At 31.4% G+C, this 6,956-nt stretch overlaps 1 pseudogene; it reads left to right on the top strand.

Annotated features, from left to right (window-relative positions):
- The first annotated feature begins 371 nt into the window (after positions 1-371).
- LOC141506024 (V-type proton ATPase subunit S1-like) overlaps positions 372-6,956 on the top strand; it is an 11,078-nt pseudogene continuing 4,493 nt past the window's right edge.

Here is a 6,956-nt window from a genome sequence, read left to right as displayed (position 1 = left end):
CTCTTTTACACTTAATTTAAATTTAGTATAAATATTCACTGTCAAAAAAATTAAATTGAGGGAGTATGCTTTAACATTTTCTCCCAGAATATAAATTAGAATATTAGCTGATGCACCATAGAGAGGTGAGTTTCAGTAATTCTAATGTGAACATAGAGTGTAAAAGAAGTGGCAATTGAATTATTTTTCCTAGGTTTTAGGGGGTAGACAGAATAGAAAAAAAGAAGAGAATCTACTTTTTTTACTGCTGGCCATGTAACACTCATGCCTTTTAAAAATAGATTATTCATACTTAAGAAACAAGCATGCTAATATAATTATGTTATATTTGTATAATAAGACTTTCCACTTTTCAAAGAACTTACACGAACATGATCCCGTATTCATCCCTGAATATTAGAAATAATCAAATACTCAAAGATGGTCTGATTCTCCAATTACAAAAGAAAAAGTGGATAGTTATAAATCCTTCATCCACTTAAAGAGGATAGAATAGGAAAATGACTTGAGCCTTTCTCCCCATCTAATACACAATTCCCATGTGCTTACTCATAGATCTCTGAGGGGCAAGTGATTCTATGCCAAAATATGATTCACAATGAAAAACCTCTATATAGCAAAGTCCAAGATAGGGTTGGCAGTGCTCATGACCCCATCTCAGATAACTTGAACTGTTTTATTCCAATCTGAAAGCTGGTATAATTACTTTTAAAGTGACCATTAGAGTTGGAGCAAGGAATAGGAGATGAGCAAAATCTTGTTGCTCAGAAGTGAGGCCTCTCAATGATTGAAGGAAAAAATATCAGGTAGAAGAAGAATCAAACTTATTACATAATGTCAAAATGCTGTAGTGATAGCTTTTCCACTCTCCACCAAAGTCCTCCATTTATACAAAAGGCAAACAGCAATGCCAAATAAGTAACTTAGAGGCATGATAACATTTTGTAATATGTGAGTATAATATTACTAATGTGTGCATTTAATAGATACATATATTTCAGGAAGAACTTTAGAGTCTATAGTGAATAGAGTTAATATACTGTCACCAAAATTTTTTTGGAATAGAGAAAAAAGAAATGAAATTAAATATCATGCATTTTTTTGGTTTTTGTCAGATTATTGCAATTAGAAAAGTCAGATATTCTCTCCTTTCACTTCATTCAGCTATTCCATTAGACAGTGATGTCTAATAAATGAACAGGCTATAAAGCAAAAAAAGAGGAGGTCTTGGGAACTCTCCCCTGAAATCTGTATGATTCGGATAAACAGGTCTTGAGCCTTGGCCTCTGACTTTGTGATTTCTATTTTAGATGAAAGGATAGAAATTTGTGAATCCAAAAGATCAAGACTGAACTGTACCATTCTAACATTCCAGAGGTTGTCTTGCATTATTAGCACAACAATGAAGTCTTAAAAAACAGAATTAATCTTAGGGACTAGTGGTAGCTGAAACCTGGACTCATCAAGCAGTTGGGCAACATCTGGATGTGATCTTCCTATGACAACTGCTATGTAGGAAGACAATTAAATATTAGGCTTAATCCCCCAATCACTGGTGTAGTTTAGCAAAGAATGTATATATATATATATATATATATATATATATATATATATATGTATATATATATATATATATATATGGACTTCACAAATTTAACATGTATGCTTGTTCTTGCTATATCTTTGAAGCAAATTTCCCTTTGCAAAATCTTATTAAAAAAAAGAATAAAATCTTCACTGAGGCTCCTAATCTTTAAAATAAATTTAAATAAATATGAACAGAAAAAGATGAGATTGAAGGAATAGAATTTTGAATTAATTTATCAATCCACCAAAAAGAAATATAGCATTTATTTTCTTCACTATATTTATCAAGTTTCATTCTTGTCTCATGGGGGATTTAATTCCTTATTTCATTTAATATTTTGATGTTTTCAAAACACTCCAGTGTTTCCGGTAGAAAATATGTACAATAACAAAAATATAATTTCATTTGCTTAGGTTGTTCAAGTGTGAACATATTCTTTCATCTAATACATGAAGAGTTCCACATTTTTTAGAGAATAAAAATGTCAAGATAGTTTTATTTACTATAAATAAAATTTAAAGCCCATTTACTAAATGAACAATAGACACTTGGGCAGATCTGAATCAGCAACAGTAGCAATAGCTTCTATAATTCCAGAACATTTTTAGTATTTCTAGTATCTTCCTGACAGAAATCCATGACACAGGAAAGATTAAAAACTCTGCTCTTGTGTATGAGCTGTCACTATTTATGTACATTCCTCTAGAATAAGCTCAGTCCTACTGGGAAGCTCAATGTCTTTGCTGTGGTTCACAACCAGCTCCACTATCATCAATATAATCCCACATAATCCAAGGATTCACAGTTTCTGAGAGTCCAGTAACTCATGGGAGCTTGTCTAGCAACCAACCCCCCCACCCCAGCATTTCCTGGTTACAACTATTTTATTTACCAATAAAACCAAAACAAAGATTGTGCTGCTCCTGTCAGTTTCATCATGAAATTCTTGTATTTGTCTACTACAATAATAAAAGCAAAGATGGGCTTATATTGTAACAATTTTTAATGAATATCTAATAATTTGGTTATAATTAAAGAAGCAACAAAGATTGATTTTGACAGGGATTTGGGAACTCCTCTCAATCATTAACAAGAAACATTAATATAGAGTATTTAACATAAAAAGGTGACTAATATAAAGATAAGAAAATTTCATTATGATTTTTCTTAATTATCATATCAACTATTTAAACCTAATTGTACATTTGTAATTTTTTTCATAGGTTGTTTCTTTTTCTCGCCAGTTTTCCCCTTTTAATTCATTATGCTTCATTCATAAAAGTAAATAGAATACATCGTGAAAGAAGTTGTGATATAATAATAAAAGTACCAAATTTGTAAAGAAAAAAACCTAGTCCCATGTGCCAATACTTCCCTTACTACTTGTGCAACCCTGGGCAAGTCACTTGACTTCTGGCATCTGCTTCCTCAGCTATAAAATAGAACTTTGAGGAGAAAGAGAATGAACTCAATAATCTTTAAGGTTTCTTCTAGATCTTTAAGATATGGTGCAATTTTTGATCAAAAGTCTCTAAGATGGCATCAAGGATATCACCAGTTTTCAAACAAACAGAGATCACTTAGAGGGCAATCTATAGGATCAAAAATATTTAGCTCTGGAACGGACCTTAGACACCCTTGAATACAGCCTCCTAATATTATAGAGGAGCGAACCAAGGCCAAGGAAGATTCAGTGGTTTCTCCAGGATCACAATGCTAATAAGTGTTAGAAATTCTGATCAGCATGGTTTGAACTTAGAGTTTCTTGATTACAAGGTCAGTTCTGTAAACATTATACTGAGACAAGGAATGTCTGAACCCAGCCTAATTACAGTCAGGAAAATCATTTGGCCTGACACTGCCATGGCAACTACATTCGGGACTCGAAATTCCATAAATCTAGGAACTTTTTAGGGGTGAATTAATTAAATGTTTGATCAAACATAGTAAATTAATTTTTATGTAGCTAATATTGTTTGGCCTGCAAACAATATTATAAATATTCAAATGGACCTTGGCAAAAAATAGATTAGTCACCATTGCATTACACCTTTCTCACACAAGTTAGGGGACAGGAGAACAAAAACATGGAGATTAAAAATAAAAACCAGGGATGTATTTGCAAAAGAATGAATATTTAAAATTAGAGAAGGGAAGAACATGAGAGAAGTATCAAAAAGTGGTTTGGATCTATATTATGAAGGATTTTGAATGCTAAAGATTGAGTGGAATGTTGATATAATATGTCAGAACTTGTTGCAGCCAATATTATTTGGTTTCATGGATTGTAGAAGAATGAAAACAGATACTGTTGAGGGAGTGGGAGGGAAGAATAACTGAAGGTTAAGAATGAAGGCCACCTAAGAGCAAAGAACTCTTAAATATAAGAAACCTAGTGTTTTGTAATTGACTCTAGATGTTAGTAAGACCTGAGTCATAAAACAGGACTTGAACTGGAAGTTGTGAGATTTTTTTGGTGGATTGTGATTGATTTGAATATCAATGGGATACATATTTTAATATTAAATTATAAGGAGGGAGGAAAATACAATTATCACCTTAATATTTTAGTTTTGTTTCTTTACATTTTCATTCTCTATGTTCATACCTTTCATCAATTTTGCAAAAAGAAAAGTTCTCCCTCAAAGAGATTGGGGGATCTTTACCTCAAATTGTGCATCAATAAAGCAGTCCCCATAAGTGGGGAGGGGAAATGTAAACAAAATTATGCAATGTGAGTATGAGTCACTGAAAATCACTATGAATTCTGAGAGGCAATTTTTTTCACATATAAATTACAAGCACACATATAAATACAAATGTATACCTGTATATCTTTAAATTTGTTTTCAATGAGAAATCTTCAAAATTACCATCAAAACATAGTTATCAAATAGTGTTCACAAACTTTTTCTATCAAATAGAGTTCACAATCTTTTCGTAGAGGTATTGAATTAGCAAAACAGCAACAAAAAGAAATGAATAAAAACACCAATCTAATTAACAATTGTTTTTGTATTGGTTTGGCTTGGTTTGAGCCCTTTGGTACAACAAAGTAGTAAATAATCAACCAAAACAATTGAGTCATGCTGTAGCTGCTGGATAAAATTGGAGTGTGGTACCTTAAAATATGATTATTTCTTAATTTATTACTTGCAAGCTTGAGGCTTCAAATCTGACAATGGGAGATATACTCAATTGTCTGTTATTTCAAAGACATAATGTGAAGTGCTCATGATAATTCAGTTAAAATTCTGCAACAGTAACTATGTTGGTCTCCTAGTCTGACTAATTGTAATTAACCTTATAAAAATGAGATTTATACAGTATGTGGAAAATTGAGGATATAAACAACCATTGAAAGAAAAAAAACCTTAATGATATTAAAAGAATTATGTACAACTGCCATAATATACAATCTCCACGTAGTAAAATCAATTTTAAATATTGTTTTGAATACTGTATAATTATAAATAGTATTACTTTTTTGTATTTTTGTTAATATTCTAAAATAAATACTCTTTGCTAATACAATAATATTAGATTGCTTTTGAAATTGACCTTAAAAATGGTAGGATTTAGAAAGTCACCCAGGAACATAGGCAGGGTGAGAACAAAAGTGGTCTGGCAGTAAATGTAATAAATTGATGGAGCATTTTTCTTCACAAACACCTATTAGTTTCAAATAATCTAAAATTTGGGCCATAATAGGACATAAATATTAGAGAATAGTTGCAGTTCTATTTTGATGTACTTCTTTTCTCCTCTTTCTCTTTCACTATTAGGTTAACTATTGTTTCTCCTGCTCTCCCTTCTCATTCTCTGTATTTTTACAACTGTTCACTTTTCACTTCTCCTAGGAATTAGTGCAAAGAAAAATTAATGGGAAAGAGAGGAGGTAATACTAATAACTGATGTGTTTACGAACCCCCTGTATTTTCACATGTTTTCTCATTTGTTTCTTACCACAGTCTTGTGGGGTAACTACCACATTTTATCATTCTCATTTTACTGATCCATTGTCACTCAGTTAGTATCAAATGTCAGGACATTTGTACCCATATCTTTCTTAAACCCTATTTACCTGCCATTTATTCCTTAACAGTATTCTGCTTTCTGGAGAAAAAGATTATTTTCCTTTCACCTCCATTTCTGGTCCAAAATAAAAGATAAATAAAGAATATAATTACAGTTGTAAATCATGATCTCATCTCTGAGCTCATAGTGGTCTGGGTTTATTCCTTGTGGTCTTTTAGTATTTATCAATAATGGTTCAACCTCCATCTGGATTTCTTGTCCTTTGGAATCTTTAAATTTGTATCATGTCTCTTCCTGCTCTTGATACTGTCCTAAAAATTAAGCAAGGAAAAGATTTATTAAAATTGGAATATAATTTGAGTTCCCTCTAAGTGTCAAAATTGTTTTCATAATCTATTGTTCTTACCAACAAATTTCTAATTCAAACTACATATATATTAAAATTTAATTATATATAAGCATGAATTTTATCAATAATATAATTTATGTAGTGTCAAAATATATTGCAAACCTTTCTAAACCAAGTCCTATAACAAAGATGGATTTGTAAGTACATTGCAGTAGAGCATATACCAGTTATTTGAATAATTTATTATATGAATTTGGGGCAATTTGCTTATATATTCTGTTACCCAGAATCTTTCCTGAAAACTAACTAGGAAGTAGGCTGGAAAGGATGAATTAAATGATTTCTATGTATCTTATAAAATGCAATAATAACTCTAAATTTTGTTGAATTTTTCCATCATTTTGATATCCTTCTGCTTTGATGCCCTACATTGAAGGTAGAAGGCTCTGAATTTTCAAGTTGGAAGTCTTATTACACAGCTGAACAACTGACACCCCACTCTTGTCCCCTTCACCCCAATATGCCCTTCTTAGAGTCAGAAATCTGCTAGAATCTTATCTAATTTCACCTAAAGATTGAAAGCAACATCCAAAAAAAAAAAAAAAAAAACAACCCCAGAACAAAACAAGGAACCAAATAAGAGGGATTAAAAGACATGGATGTATATGGTGTTCTTTTCGGGGAGGGACTAGGTAATAGATAATCTTAAAGTCAAAAACTTCGAGGTCCAACTGTTACTTTTGATGCCTTTGGGTTGTGTAAGTCACTCAACTTCTGCATTGTATTTGTAAAAGAAAGCTTCTTAGTTTGTTTGCTTCTTCCTCCTGTTTGGTCCCTATGTTATTGGTACCTGGCCTATGTTTATTTTAAATAGATATCAGACCTGATATATATATTTTTTACATTTTTACCAATTTTTTTTCAAAAAATGGAAAAAACTAGGTGTTTTTGAACAATCAATTTAGATTCTTTTTTAAAAAT

Source organism: Macrotis lagotis, chromosome 1 (assembly GCF_037893015.1).
Source record: "Macrotis lagotis isolate mMagLag1 chromosome 1, bilby.v1.9.chrom.fasta, whole genome shotgun sequence".
NCBI lineage: Eukaryota > Metazoa > Chordata > Mammalia > Peramelemorphia > Peramelidae > Macrotis > Macrotis lagotis.
This window is presented reverse-complemented; position numbering and strand designations above follow the sequence as displayed.